Below are 15,202 nucleotides of genomic sequence, written 5' to 3'. Positions count from 1 at the left end.
TGCCTTATGACCATAAGTCCAGAATTACTTCCATTTCAGGAGTTAAGATATTTCAGGCCATGCAGAAGCCTTGAGGCTGGACTGCAGTGAGTCTGAAGACTGGTTTTCCTCCAGTTCACCCTTCCTCTGAGGTCCAGTCCTTCAGGATCACTCCACAAAGGGCAGAGAATTTATCAGGTTCCCTGGTTTTGGCAGGTCATGAACTTCAATATCTTCTTGCTTTGCCCCAGGAAGCTGTCCAAACCTGCATGAGTCACTAAGGGAGGTGCCCCTTTGCTGATGAAAAGACTGCTGGCATCATAACCATACCACTCTATCACAACTAGGAAGCCATTATGTTAGGCTAGGAAACCACCATATTCAGTATCTCACCACAATAGCCACAGCTCTATTGCTGGCTCTGGAATCACACTGTGCCTGTAAGCATCTGTACCCTCAGAATGGATGCCACAGGCCCTGCTCTGGATCCTTTCAAGCCAGTGACCACAGCCCAGGACCTCTGTTAATCGGACAGCAAAGAAACCATTGTAGCAGCAGGAACAACAGATGCCTGGCCTCTGCTCCAGTTCTGCCACATTTGATAGACAGAATGTAAAGGTACCTCCAGGAGTTAGGTTGCAAAGGAGTCAGGGAAATGTAGCATCTAGCTCTTATGGTTTCTGTGGTATAGAAGGTACAGTAGAAAGAAGAAACAATGGGTGTCCTGCTCCTGTTCCCCCTGTGTACTCTGCAGTTGAAATGCCATTTTAGTTATTGTTTGAAAATCTACAAAAATAATGTTATATCTTGCTTATGAACTAGGTACAATATATCCATACACCTTTACCATACAGTTACCAAAAAGACAGTAATATCAGTAGTGATTTGAAGCATGGCTTCCAGATTCAGCCTGAATTTCAAGACCTGTGTTTGTATGTGATGTGGGTGCCCATGTTTCCTCAACCTCTCTCCTAGATATTTTATTTCCCTATTCATAAAATAGGTGTAAGGATAGTCTACCTTGAAATACTGTTGCACATTTCAATTAAAATAGGGCGTGCAGGAGTCTAAGTGTAGTGCCTGGCTCATCATACCAAGAAACAAACTGCAGCAGAAGATCTAGGTGGTAAAACCAATGCATATCATCTTGACAAGTCACTTAATTTTCTTTGGGTCATTTTTTTGTTCTATTAAAAGACAATTTATTTCATTAATCTGGGCAAGACAAATTAGGACCACAAGGAGAAAACATTGAGAATCACTAGATTGGCAAAATATGCCGAAATTGGGCCCTATTAAGTGCTGGCAAAGTCTGTGCTGGAAGAACACAAACTCATATAATACAGAAGCAAATGCCATTAATAAATGTACCTTGGAAGACAATTTAGATTTTTTTTCAATAAAATGAAATGCACATATCTCACAACTTCAGTTTCACTTCTAGCTACCTATGTAGGAGAAATTTCTATGGAGAAAAATATTCTATATTTTTAAGTTATGTGCAGTAGTTATTCATCTTATGTTTTTATTTCTGATTAATGTTATTCTGAAAAATGTTATATTCATTTGATACACAATTAAATTTTCATAATAAAATAAGACACATACCCAAAAGTTTTCAAAAAGAATTCTTACCATCGTATTTAAGCAGTATAATAAAACATATTGTTTGATTCAGAAGTGAGACTATTTCCAGTTGACCTGGGGACTGGAGATTAAGCTCAGTGGCACACCACTAGCCTAGCATGCACCAGTACTATAGTTTGTATCTAGAATGTACCCCAAAGCCCATTGGTTAAAGACTAGGCCCTAGTGTGGCACTATTAGGACTTGTTGGAAACTTTAAGATGGAGGGATGCCACGGGGGAGCTACTGAGAGTTCTGTACTCCTACCATGGTGCGCTGCCTTGCCACACAGGCCCCCAAAGCAATGAAACCTCCTAAATTGGGAGCCTTTTATATGAATTCTCTTAATATTTTGTCTCAGTGATAGAAAGGTAGAAAGCTGACTAAGAGAGCAAGGGCACAGGTTCGATGTGCACAAAACCAAAAACAAGCAAAAAATCTGAGCTGTATGGCACAAGCAGACAGTTTCAATTATGTAGATTGACTTGTCTTGCTCCTCTCACAGACCAAGTCTGACCAAAAGGTGAAAGGCAAGAAAGTAACACTAATCCTTCTTTTTCAAGAATCTCTATCTGTGAGCTTATAGTAAAATGCTTTTCCTAAAATTATTTCTAGGTGGTTGTGGGAATTTGTAAATCTTCCACTACAGTTTTTGCTACTTTTTTTGCCTATTAGTCAAGTTTGTGGTTTAATGATGATGAAATTTTGTTCTGGTTCCTCACACATTTTAAGCTTTCAAAATGACTAACAGCAACAAGTAAGAAATTAAATATTTACATTTAAAATACCTATTGTTGGTACCAATGCAAAAAATTTTATGAGCAAAACCCAAAATATTAATATAAAAATCTTTTTTTTTTTTTGGTGGGGGTGCTACTAGGGATTGAACTTAGGGGCACTTGACCACTGAGTCATATACCCAGTCCTATTTTTTATTTATTTAGAAATAGGGTCTCACTGAGTTGCTTAGCATCTTTCCATTAATGAGCTGGCTTTGAATTCCTGATCCTCCTATCTCAGCCTCCTGAGCTGCTGGGATTATGGGTGTGCCCCACTGGGCCTAGCCTAATCTGAAAATCTTGAGCTTTTCATTTTAGATTTGACTTAGTACTTAACAAATAGCATTACATACATTAATTAAATCATTATCCTTTAGTATTTGCATAGATCATTAATGTTTTATATCTTTAAATAGTTTACAAATGTCATTTCTAATGAAAAAAATATTTAAAATATTCTGAAAAAGAAAACTCCAGTTCAAATACAAAGATGTTAGATGAGCATATAGTCAGTTCTGCATATCTATGGGTTCAGCATCCACAGATTCAATCACCTGTAGATTGGAAGTATAAGGTGAGGGGTTCCCAGGAAGTTCTTAAAATCCCAACTTTAATTTGCCTCACACTGAGCAGTAAGGGAATCCATGTGAATGAATTGTAGAAGTGTAGTCCTTCTGCCATTTCAGAGATCCTCGGTCTCTCTAGCACCTTGAGCCTTGTTCAAGTGCTATGCAGTTAGGCCTTTAATGGTTCTGTCCTGAACATGTAGATATTTATTTCTTAACACCAGAACAGGGAGGTCATCTTAAAAGCTTCAGTAACAAACTGAAATTCATCTTCTCCACCCTCAAAATAGAAGCCCTCAGGCCCATTGTGGGCCTTGACTAACTGACAGGATCTCAGACCAGCTGAATACGGAGTCAAAAATCAATAAATAGCTGGGTTGCAGTGGTCCTCGCCTATAATCCCAGTGACTGGAAAGGCTGAGTCAGGAGGATCACAAGTTCAGCCTCAGGAACTTAAGCAAGACCCTAAGCAACTTGTGAGAATCTGTCTTAAGATGCACAAATAAATGAAATACGAGATGTAGCTCAGTGGTAAAGTGCCTCTGGGTTCAATCCCCAACACCAAAACCAAACAAACAAAAACTACCCAAAAGACTACACGTGCCTAAAAAATCATTCAATCAATCAACAATCACCTTATTTTACAGGAATAAGAATTATGTTCAGTTAGGCATAGTGGCAGATGCTTCGGGAGGCTGAGGTAGGAGGATTGTGAGTTCAATGTCAGCCTCAGTAACCTCTTGAGGCCCCAAGCAACACAGAGAGACCCTATCTCAAAATGAGTAATTTTAAAAAATGGCTGCAGATGCAGCTCCGTGGTTTTTGGGCCCCTGGATTCAAACCCTGGTTTTTTAAAAACAATTATTTTTGTTTTTAATAAAAGAATCTTTACACGTATCCACTTAATTTTTTTATATAATAAAAGGAGTATATGATCAATGCTGTGCCTGTGACCAAGTATAATCCTGGTATCTTAGATGGAGGAATCAAACTTCAGCTGGGATCAGTAATCTTTTCAACATATGCTATATGGATTCCAAAAATAATGCCCCAATTTTCATTTCCTCCTTGAATCTACAACCTTTTCCAATGTGAGTTTGCAACCTCTTCCATTAAAAAAAGCAATCTATGTCTCCAGTCTGTGAATCTGAGCTCGCCTCATGACTACCTTCGGCCAAGGGAAAGTGGTAGAAGTGACAGTGCCCCAGTTGGGAGGCAAGACCTCAAGAGACCCTGAGGGCTTCTGCTCATTTGCTTGCATTTCTTTCTCCTTCAGAGGGCAAGTCTGGGTTAGCTCTCATTAGATAGGATCTTGCACCTTTGAAGGTATATGCTTCCTCAGCCAGGGGAGGTGGTGCAGCCTATAATCCCAGGGGCTGGGGAGGTGGAGACAGGAGGAAGAGGAGTTCAAAGCCAGCCTCAGCTAAAGTGAGGCCCTAAGCAACTCAATGAGACCCTGTCTCTAAATAAAATACAAACTAGGGCTGGGGATGTGGCTCAGTGTCTAGTGCTCCTGAGTTCAATTCCGGGACTAACCTCCCCCGACCCCAGGAAAAACAGTCTATGCTCCCTCCCAGCCAGTAGGCAATCTGTGCTCTACCACTGGTGACCAGTGACCATGGCCTCGCCAGTGACCAGGTGCAGCCAATGGTGCTCTGGGCCTCCTCATTGTTGAAGACGACTTGGCCGCCCCTAGTGACCTAGACAGGGAGCAGATGCACTCCAGTTAAGATCCGCCGCCCTGTCTGATCCCCAGCCACTGCCTCTGGAGCCTTCTCCTTCTGCCACTGGCCTGCGAAGGGAGGCGAGTGAGAGCTGCCCGACCACCAGCCATGCAGCCTGGCCGGGTCTGGCCCATGTCTTAGTGCCTTGACCTCTTTGGGTCTTGATTTCTTGGTCTTTCAAATGAGGTAGTTTGCCTCAATAATCTGTAAGGTGGATGCCTTGTCCTTTCATGGAGAAAGTGAGGACTGGAAGAAGTTACTTCCTCTGCATTTTCTGGTCAGCAGGGAGGAGTGCTTGAGCACTGACCTGATGCCACAAGTGGAAAATTCCACACCTGGCCTCCTAAGATGGGATGCTGTCAAAATGACGACTCGTTAATTTTATAAAATTATCCTTAGGCCATGCATATAAGGTGTATACGAAACACATGCATGTGGTGTTTAGACTTGGGTCCCAGACCCAAGCTCCCAATTTGTATAAGAAGTCTAAACAAACCCCAAATCTGAAATGCTTCAGGCACCAGCCTTTAAGATGAGGAATATTCAGCTCTATTATTACCATTTTTTTGTGAAGCTGTATTATTATCTTTTTTGTGAAATTCTATAATTTTCATTTATCTTTAGATGTTGCCTGAGTCAAACATGTTAAAATTTCCATATTGAAGCATTTGAAATAAAAAATGGCCAATGACTTTCATAGCTAAAATCAAGATGGAACAACAGAAGGAGCTCCAGTCAAAGAATGAGGTGGAGGAAGGAAGATTGGTTTTTTGCTCTGTGAGAAAAGTCTGATTGCTTAGGCTTGGAGGTGAAAGTGGTAGGACGTTTATCTTCTATGAAAAATCAGTAGAAAAAAATGTTGATTGATTCTATCTTCAGCTTCCTGGATGTGCACATCTTGGGAGAGCAATTTTGTAGTTTTGTTGTGCTTAATGGGTCACAATAAGAAAATAAAAACATATAACAAAAGTAAACATCTTTACTTTTGTTGTGGCTTCTTATGCAATGGGAAGTGTGTCCAGCATTCTAATGTTTCATGAATGAGAAAATGCCATGTTTCCAGCTTGCCAAGATTCTAGGCTCTTGCAGACCTTAGTGGAGAGATCCCCTGGAAATGAATCAAGTTTGTGGCAGTATATACACAGTGCCTGCAGTCAATATTAGTTGCTGTTATATTACATACTTGTTCTTCAATTGAACAAGTTTTAATTCTCAAAGATAATCAACTTCACAGAAGAGACATTCATGCACATCAAATTCTGTATGGCTCTTAAATTATCTCTCAATATTTGTTTATATGATAAGGGTTTATATTCTGTTATATACTCTTTTTTCCCAGTTAGCATATTCTAAGGGAACAAATAAATGTCATTTTATAATACAATAAACTGCCTGAGAGTTAAAAATAATGGAAATCTAGGCAGATAAAGCCTCCCAGATAACAGAAGTTTTCATTAACTGCTGCTGTCCATCTTGATCTCAGCACTGCAGGTTTAGAAAATTAGAACTTCTGGGCTTGGGGGTGGGGAGCTCAAGAACAGAGTGCCACATTGCCTGCTTATCCTTGGGTTTGATTCTCAGCCCGGCTGCAGGGTGTAGGTGGGGGGAACAAAATAAAATTAGAAATTCTTATTAGCTGTAACTGTAGCTGACATGAGCAGTAAGAGAAATGGACATCCCAACTTGGACATACGAAAATTCCAAAAATGGAGCAGATACCTATATAGTACATCAGGTAGTTCCATAGAAGGAAGGACTTTAGCCCAACTGTAACAATTTAGTTGGTTGCCAATAGCTATCAAAGGATATGCTTTCCCAGAGCAGTGGACATAGACTTGCTTAGTGATTAGTAAATGATGGGACAGGATGGGGGTCGCAGCATGGAAGAAGGCTCCGGGGTGCTGCCCTGGGCACCTCGCAGGGCCTGAGCTTGCCAGCACATAGTCCCAGCGTTTTGATGTCAACGCTCAGACTTTTCATTTACCCAGCTGAGGCTGCTTTCCCTTGGCTTCTCCTCCACCCAAGTTTCTAGCTTCCACCCATTTCTTTTACATAAAAATTGGTTTTATCTAAAACATGTTTTGCAAGACTTTTTTCCCAGTCGAGTTTTGCTCTTTTTTCTCTTCTTCTTAAATGTGTGTTCAAAAAAGGCATGGCAGTTTTGTGTCTGGTGGTAACGTCCTGCCAGGCAACTGTTGCTGTTCTCGGTGGGGAGGTGGTGAGAAGCAGGTTCACTCAAGGAGCCCGGATCCTGGAGCTAAGGCAGAGAAGTGCACTTAGCCAGGTCCTGCGCCCTCCATGCTGTTTGGTATAGCAGTCAGCGACTCCTTCAAGATTCTGGGCTGGCACAGTGTGTGTGTGTGTGTGTGTGTGTGTGTGTGTGTGTGTGTGTGTCTGCAACAAGAGGTTTATTTAAACAAGATGCTTGACTTGAAGGGAAAACTAGAAGTTTTTTAGGGGGGAAGGGATGTGGGTACCAGGGAGTGAACTCAGGGGCGCTCCACCACTGAGTCACAGCCCCAGCCCTATTTTGTATTTTATTTAGAGACAGGGTTGCTTAGCATCTCTCCATCTCACTATTGCTGAAGCTGGCTTTGAACTAGCTATCCTCCTGTCTCATCCTCCATTGCCGCTGGGATTACATACAGGCTTGTGCCACTGCCTGGATAGTAATTTTTTTTAAAGAGTAATTTATCCCTTCTTAAAGACAGATTGCCTTACATGTAAAAGCTATGTTCAAAAAAGATAAGAATTGTCTTTGGTTTTATAATGATAATTGAAAACATTAAAATTCTCCAATTGAACAAGGTATGAACATGTTTTTATGTTTTCTGGGGCTTTTGTTTATTTGTTTTTTGTTAAAACAGTGAGAGCAAAATAACTTATTGGAGTATAAAGATAAGAGTTGAATGAGCACGCCATTAACAGAGAAAGAGGATATTTTCACAGAACCAGTATTTCCCCATCCATCTCCATTGGATGTCAATCAAAACATATCATTGGCCATTTAGTTTCTTAAAAATGCAATTTGCTTATGCACATACACCAGTTACATTATGTACAATAAAGGAATGGAGAAGCAGAAAATGAAAGAATAGAGATGACTATACTGTAGTAGTCAGGATGAGCTGGAAGTAAATTGCAGTTTTGCAATTGAGAATGTGTTCTTGGTCTGTAAGAACAGAGCTCTGGAGTAAAGTAGCAGGTTCCCTTTTTAGTAGACACCTCCTGTCTGCTGCTGGAACACATCAATTGCATCTTCATCCTCCCTTTCCAATTGTGCAGACGTGTGTGTTACTTTAATTGGCTGCCCATCAAATTGGAATTTGTTCTGCCTCATTGACACACCCTGCCATTCACAATAGGCTTTCATTAGGTTATTAAGAGTCTCTTAGTCTTAAACTGCACCACAAAACCATCCTGCCCTGCCACCTTCAAGTTAGTATGATGGTTGTTCTCAGTCTTGACTCCTTCCTTGGGCTTTTCAACCACCATGGTGACTGCCAGAGTCTCCTCAGCTGCCTCTTCACAAGATAGGTACCATGTCTGCACCTAAGGAGCACCTCCAGGAGCTATGGAAGGGAGCAGAAGTGGTGGACAAGGAGGAGGGCATCCTCATGAGCTCCCTCACCCCACCCTGCATAATGGGACCATGTTCTTGTTCTAATCTGACTATACCTTTGGTTGATTGACACTGCAGAATCACCCAAGTTGATGACTAATACTTGTAGCTTTTCAGACATATTTCTTTTTCCTACAAACAGACAGGCAAACTTGGACTAGGTTATGGAAACACTGTCCTCACTAGGAAAAGGAGAGCTGTGTTGCTGTATTAATGCTTATCTTCAAAGCAAATATGAACCTGTGTAAACTGCTCTCTCAGTTTATGTCTTTTATTTTCATGAAAAAATCTACAGAAATTTGTATTTTTGAATTGATACACAAATACTGTTCTCATAAAGGCAAAGTCCCCTGAAAAGGCTTAGAACAATAGCTCTATATAGAGTACTTTTTATGGTGTTTACTTGTGACCTGCTGATTTGTTTCTCGTGAGCCTTGTCAGATTAATTTTTGTTTCTGAATATGACAGCACATCGTGTCTATAAGGTTGAGTAAGAGAGAATAAAAAATATTCCCTGAAGGAGGCAGCCTGCCCTGAGGCAGACAAGGGCCTGGAACATTGGCCAGAGGTCAAGGTCTCCAGAATTGAGGTGGCAGTCTCTGGGCTTCTCCTCTTGAGCCTTTTCCTCCCTTCTTCTGTGCTTGACCTCTACTAGAAGGTTCCTTTTTCCTACTCAGTCTCATCTCTTCAGGTCTTCTCTCCTTTACTGGATGTTGCTCTGCATTGGCACTGCATTGGCCTTACTCTCCTGATCTTTGGCTTTGGTGTCTTCTCCTGTGTCTTTATACCTGTTGGACCTGAGCTGGCCTCTCCAGTGGCCAGTGAGGGTGTTGGCTCCTGATCTGCATTTTCATGATATAGTTGTGACGGGCTGAGTGTGTGTGGGGGAATTATCATGATGCACACACTGACACTTCCTGTTAGGTCTCCTTACCTCCCCTCTTGCAGACAAATGATTCTTTAAGAAGGGAATTCAGGTAGAGATGTTACCTGTGATTAAACCTGCTTCAGTAGGAACAGGGCTTTTGATCTATATGCTGGTGCTGTCTTGTGGCTTTGTTTCTTAGCTCTGAGCCACAGCCCTTGTTGGTCTGAAGACTCAACTGATGATTTAGGACAGCACACATGCAAGAGGCATGTACACTGTACTGTGATTTCCACATTGCTCCAAGGGCAAGGATGTACAGTTTCATTAAAGAAAGGTGGAGAATATAAGGAACAGTTCTTGGGAAGAGTAATTTTATTATCTCATTGTAGCAGGCTGGATATCAGTTCACCATGCTTCATAAAATGCAATCATTTATATCTACACTTGGTACTTTAAGGGCGAGTTTATTATCTTTCCATTCCCAATGCAAATGCCATCATGGTTTTCAATGTCGTGTGTCTGTGATGGATACCTCGATCAACATATCTGATCATACTATTCATTATCTTAGTTGTTTTCTTCACTTCCATTTCTTGCAGACATTATGATCTAATCTCTTGCTGCTGCCTCAAATTTAATACAAATTCTAACAAATAGAAAATATAAATGAAATAAAGTGTTCAGTTTATGTCTTAAAATCTTCTTGAAGGTCCTCCTAGACTAGTGCATTATACAGGTAATTTTCTTTTTATTTCTGCATAGCAATGTATGGAATGACTGTCAGATTTGTATGCAACCAGCTGTGTATAAAGATGGTCTCCTGTTAGTTACTTTAACAAATGAGAAAGTTGCAGTAACCATACATGTATAAACCTCTATACAATTTCCTAGAATGAATTACTGTGCAAATTGATACAGTTTAAAAGTATATCATTTCATCAAGGGTAACATTTTGTAAAAACTTGTAATTGTGTAAGTGGAGCATTGACAAGAGAAGTTGAAACTGTTACTATGTGGTGGCACCCCCCCCCCTTTCTCCACAGAGGGATCTTGGCTGAGCTTCTTCAGAAATCTTCCCAGTGGCTGATTTTAGGACTGTCAGCAAAAGAGTCTCTGCAGGGGAGTTCAGTGTGGGTGGACTTCCCATTTTCCTGTCACCCTGTTTTGCTTGGCTGCTGGCAGCACAGGGGAAGGGGGGTAGTGTACCAGCACTCCAGGTGTTGGACACCCAGTTACTAGTTTTTCACAAATATATTCAGTGTGGTGCTTACGGAAATGTGCAAACAAGGCCTCTGGCCTTGAGCTGGGCTTCACAGAGATGTCTACGTTTTTCAGATAAGTTGCAATTGGGCTCCATGGTGGCAGCTGGCAGGGGGAGGAAAGAAAGGGGAGAAGAAGCTCTCCCTTTCTCGGGTGTTGTCCTTGGGGGTTGGTTTGCCCAAGGCAGTAAAAGGGAAGGCTGCTTTTATGTGAACTTCTGAGTCTCTCCCCTTACATGCTGGGTGTAAAATTCTGAGGTGGCCTGGACTCAGAGTTCAGGGGATTGATTGATTATAGCAAAAGCTCTGCCCTCTGAACCTGGCTGCAGCCAAATAAAACTGTTTCCTGCTGTCTTTGGTGCTTTGTCTCGTTTGTCCCTACAACAAATATGGAAGGAGTGCAAACTGGTACAACTTTTCTCAACAAGAATGTGACAGTATTGATTGTGAGTTTAAAAGTAAGAGAATTTCCAGTGGAGAATACATTCCCAATACATGTGTTGAAATTGTGTTAAGACTCCTAGGAGGATAACAAATAATCTCATAAAATGTTTTATCTTGAGTGTGTGGCTAATACCAGAGGATGCAGGCTTGCATGGGGGAGACAATTTATGCAGTCTATAGGCTATATTTTTAATTGTTTGATTGTTAAATGTGAATGTATGTTGGGAACTGCCACATGGGAGCTGAGTGCCCCCTAGCTTTGAGAGATGGGAATGTGGAGACTGGCTTCCCTGACCAGGAGGCAGGTGGATCCCCATTTCCACTCAGCAGAGGAGCACAGCCTTGGGAGTGGGCAGCCCCTTGTAACATTACCCCTCTGCCTTATATGGAATGTTCTTTTGCAGACATTATGATCTAATCTCCCCTCATAAACCCAGGTTTGAGGTGTGCTCCTTCTCTTTCTTGCCTGCCTTGCTCCGTTTGTGGGAGCTGGGACAGAGGAGCCATCACAGAACCCTAAGAAAAAGGTACTTTCTCTATCTTTGTGTGATTATTTCATGCCAGGTCAATACACCTGGAGTGATCCTGATTGGTTTAATCATGTGGAATATATATATATAAATTTAGGGTGATTGATGGGTGGATGGTAGCAGGGATTGAACTCAGGGGTGCTTAACCACTGAGCCACATACCCAGCCCTTTTTATATTTTATGTAGCCACAGAGTCTCACTAAGTTGCTTACTTAGGGCCTCACTAAATTGCTGAAGCTGGCTTTGAACTTGCAGTCCTCCAGCTTCAGCCTCCAGGCCTGCTGGGATTACAGGCATGCGCTATTAGACCTGGCTCTCTCTTATTTCTAATTGAGGCTTTAATTTTTACAACGTCGACAGATAATATTGTGCGCATTTGTCATGGACACTATAATGCTTGAAATATGTATGTTTATTCTAGTCTTCGCAGTTAACTTTATCCTGTGAAGTTTTCCAAGTTATCCTGTTCATAAAGTCCCATCAGACTATCTGGATTGGTCTCTCTGCTACAGCTGTTGGACCATTAGTTCCATGCCCAGGATTGCCACAGCTGCCCTGCACAGGTCAGAATTTTACAGTGTTCCCTGAGCCAGAGCATAGGGCAACCACCAAGATCTGCACATCTTTTGCTGTGAGCTTCTCTTGGTTTCTTTATAGTTGCTCCAGTTGATCCACTTGTGCAAGTGCTCTCTGTTCTTTTGTAGGGCAAGACAGAGGTCTGCCTCTTGTAAAGGGCTCCAGAATGGTGGTGAAGCTGAATGTCCACCTCCACCTCACACTTTCTACTGTAGAAACCCTTGTATATAGGGGTATGTGCTCTGTGTGGTTTCATGTCAATTGGGGGAAAGGACAACATGGGGAAAGCAAACTATTTCTCTTACTGTTTGATTCCTGCTTTTCTTTTCTTTCTGTTTTTAAGATTTGGGACTCAATATTTTATTTTATTTATTTGTTCTAATCATTATAGATGTCAATAGAATGCTCTTTGGTTCATTGTAAACAATGGATTACAATTTTGTACTTCTCTTATTGTACACAAAGTAGGGTCCCACCATTTGTGCAATCCTACATGTACCTAGGGTAGTGATGTCTATCTCATTCCAGCATCTTTCCTATTCCCATGCCCTGCCTCTCCAAACCATGTTCCTCCACTCATCCCATGCCCCCCATCCCCCATTGTATATTCTGATCCACTCTTATCAGAGAAAACATTTTGCCATTAGTTTTTTGGGATAAGCTTACTTCGATTAGCATGATATTCTCTAATTTGATCCATTTACTCCCAATGCCATAATTTGATTCTCTTTTATTGATGAACAATATTCCATTGTGTATATATACCATGGTTTCTTTATCCATTCATCTATTGAAAGGCCTCTGGATTGGTTCCACAGTTTGGCTATTGTGAATTGTGCTGCTATAAACATTGATGTGGCTGTATCACTGTAGTATGCTGTTTTTAAGTCCTTTGGGTATAGACCAAGGGTGGGATAGCTGGGTCAAATGGTGGTTCCATTCCAAGTTTTTAAAGGAATCTTGATGCTATTTTCCAGATTGGTTGCACCACTTTGGAGTACGACTAGCAATGTATGAGTGTGCCTTTCCCCCACAACCTCACCAACATTTATTGTTGTTTGTATTCTTGATAACTGCTATTGTGATTGGAGTGAGATGCGATTGTAGTTTTGATTTACATTTCTCTAATTACTAGCGATCTTGAGCATTTTTCATATATTTGTGAATCAGTTGTATATCTTCTGAGAAGTGTCCGTTCAGTCTCCTAACCCATTTATTGATTGGGTTCTTCTTTTTTTTTTTTTTGGTGTTAAGTTTTTTGAGTTCTTTATATATCCTGGAGATTAGTGTTCTATCTGATGTGTGTGTGGTAAAAATTTGCTCCCATATGGTAGGCTTTCTCTTTACTTCATTGATTGTTTCTTTTGCTGAGAAGGAGCTTTTAAGTGAATCCATCCCATTAATTGATTCTTAGTTTTGTTTCTTGTGCTTAGGAGTCTTGTTAAGGAAGTCAGGGCCTAATCTATCATGATAAAGATTTGGACCTACCTTTCTTCTCATAGGCATAGGGTCTGTGATCTAATTCCTAGGTTCTTAATCACTCTGAGTTGAATTTTGTGCATAGAGAGAGCTAATGGCTCAATTTCATTTTGCTGCATATGAGTATCCAGTTTCCCCAGCACCATTTGTTGGAAAGGCCATCTTTTCTTCAATGGGTGTTTTGGGCACCTTTGTCAATTGTATTTCTGTGGGTTAGTCTCTGTGTCCTCTATTCTGTACCATCAGTCAACATGTCTGTTTGGTGTCCATACCATGCTGTTTTTGTTACTGTGGCTTGTAGTATAGTTTAAGGTCTGGTGTTGTGATGCCTCCTGCTTCACTCTTCTTGCTAAGAATTGATTTGGTTATTCTGGGTCTCTTATTTTTCCAAATTTATTTCATGATTGCTTTTTTAAATTTCTATGAGGTATGACATGGAATTATTTTTTTGTAGATGGACCTTTACATGACTTATTTATTTTTATGTGGTGTTGAGGACTGAACACAGTGCCTCATGCATGCTAGACTTGTGCTCTACCACTGAGCCTCAACCCTAGCCCAAGACATTGAGATTTTAATTGATATCATATTGAATCTGTGTAGTGCTTTTGGTAATATGGCTATTAATTCTGCCTATCTAAGAGCATGGGAGATCTTTCCATCTTCTAAGGTCTTCTTCAATTTCTTTCTTTAGTGTTCTGTAATTTTCCCTGTAGAAATCTTTCATTTCTGTTGTTAAATTGATTCCCAAGTTTTTTTGTTTTGTTTTGTTTTTGAGGCTATTATGAATGGGTGGTTTTCTTCATTTCTCTTTCAGAGGTGAATCCTGCTTTTGTTGATTCAAATATTTGTCTTGGCTCACTTCTAAGATTTGGAAATATCCAGGGTAGTGTTCTTGACTGTGGATATTTGCAGGGTGAATTTGAATGGGAGAGGCTGGATGAAGCTGAAGTGCTCCTACTTGGCTACCTTCCTGATGTCATCCACAATAATTATCTTTAAGTTGTTAATGTACATGTAAGTTAATTTTGTTATTTATATTTTCTTACTTTTCAAATGGTGCGTGATCAGTATGAATTAATTTTACATTCAGAAATTACAATAATTGGCTAGAAACCATCCATTTAGCGTCTGGTCCTTTCTATTTTTTTCTGAATATCCATTGCTTTCCACTAGGTCACTCTTGTATTGCCATTCACGTTTGACAGCTTCAAACACTGAATGCTTTTATTAACTTTACTTTGGATAAGAATAATGGTTTTCAGCCAAGAGGAGTGAATCTTGGAGTTAGAGGAAGAGAATAGACCTGGTAAGAGGAAAATGGGAGTGCTGGGTCAGGGGGGAGAGCCAGGATCATGAGAGTCCTCCCTGTTCTTAGTGAGTTCCCATTTTCTGTGCAAAGAAGTTCCATTCCTGGGCTATGATGAACATGTACACAATAAGACAGACCACTGTTGAAATTGTGTTATGTGTGTGAGTAATGGAAATGTGTTCACCAAATGGAAATGGGCACTGGCCAGACCAAATTCTGTGAAGATTCTTATCTGATCATGACTGTCATTTTGACCAGATAGTTCTTAGCCATGGGCAGTTGCCCTGTGCTATGTAGATTGGTTGGAGCTGCAAACCTGGTTCACTGGATGAATAACATCCTCCACCAGTTGTAATAGCCAAATTTGCCTTCAGACAGAGACAAATGTTCCACAATGGACAAAATCATCTGTAATTGAGAAGTGCTGGTTTAGAGGA

At 40.8% G+C, this 15,202-nt stretch overlaps 1 pseudogene; it reads right to left on the bottom strand.

The window, feature by feature from the left end:
- Positions 1-7,816: 7,816 nt before the first annotated feature.
- LOC144365843 (small ubiquitin-related modifier 2 pseudogene) lies at positions 7,817-8,169 on the bottom strand (annotated as a pseudogene).
- Positions 8,170-15,202: the final 7,033 nt, after the last annotated feature.

Source organism: Ictidomys tridecemlineatus, chromosome 8 (assembly GCF_052094955.1).
Source record: "Ictidomys tridecemlineatus isolate mIctTri1 chromosome 8, mIctTri1.hap1, whole genome shotgun sequence".
Lineage (NCBI taxonomy): Eukaryota > Metazoa > Chordata > Mammalia > Rodentia > Sciuridae > Ictidomys > Ictidomys tridecemlineatus.
This window is presented reverse-complemented; position numbering and strand designations above follow the sequence as displayed.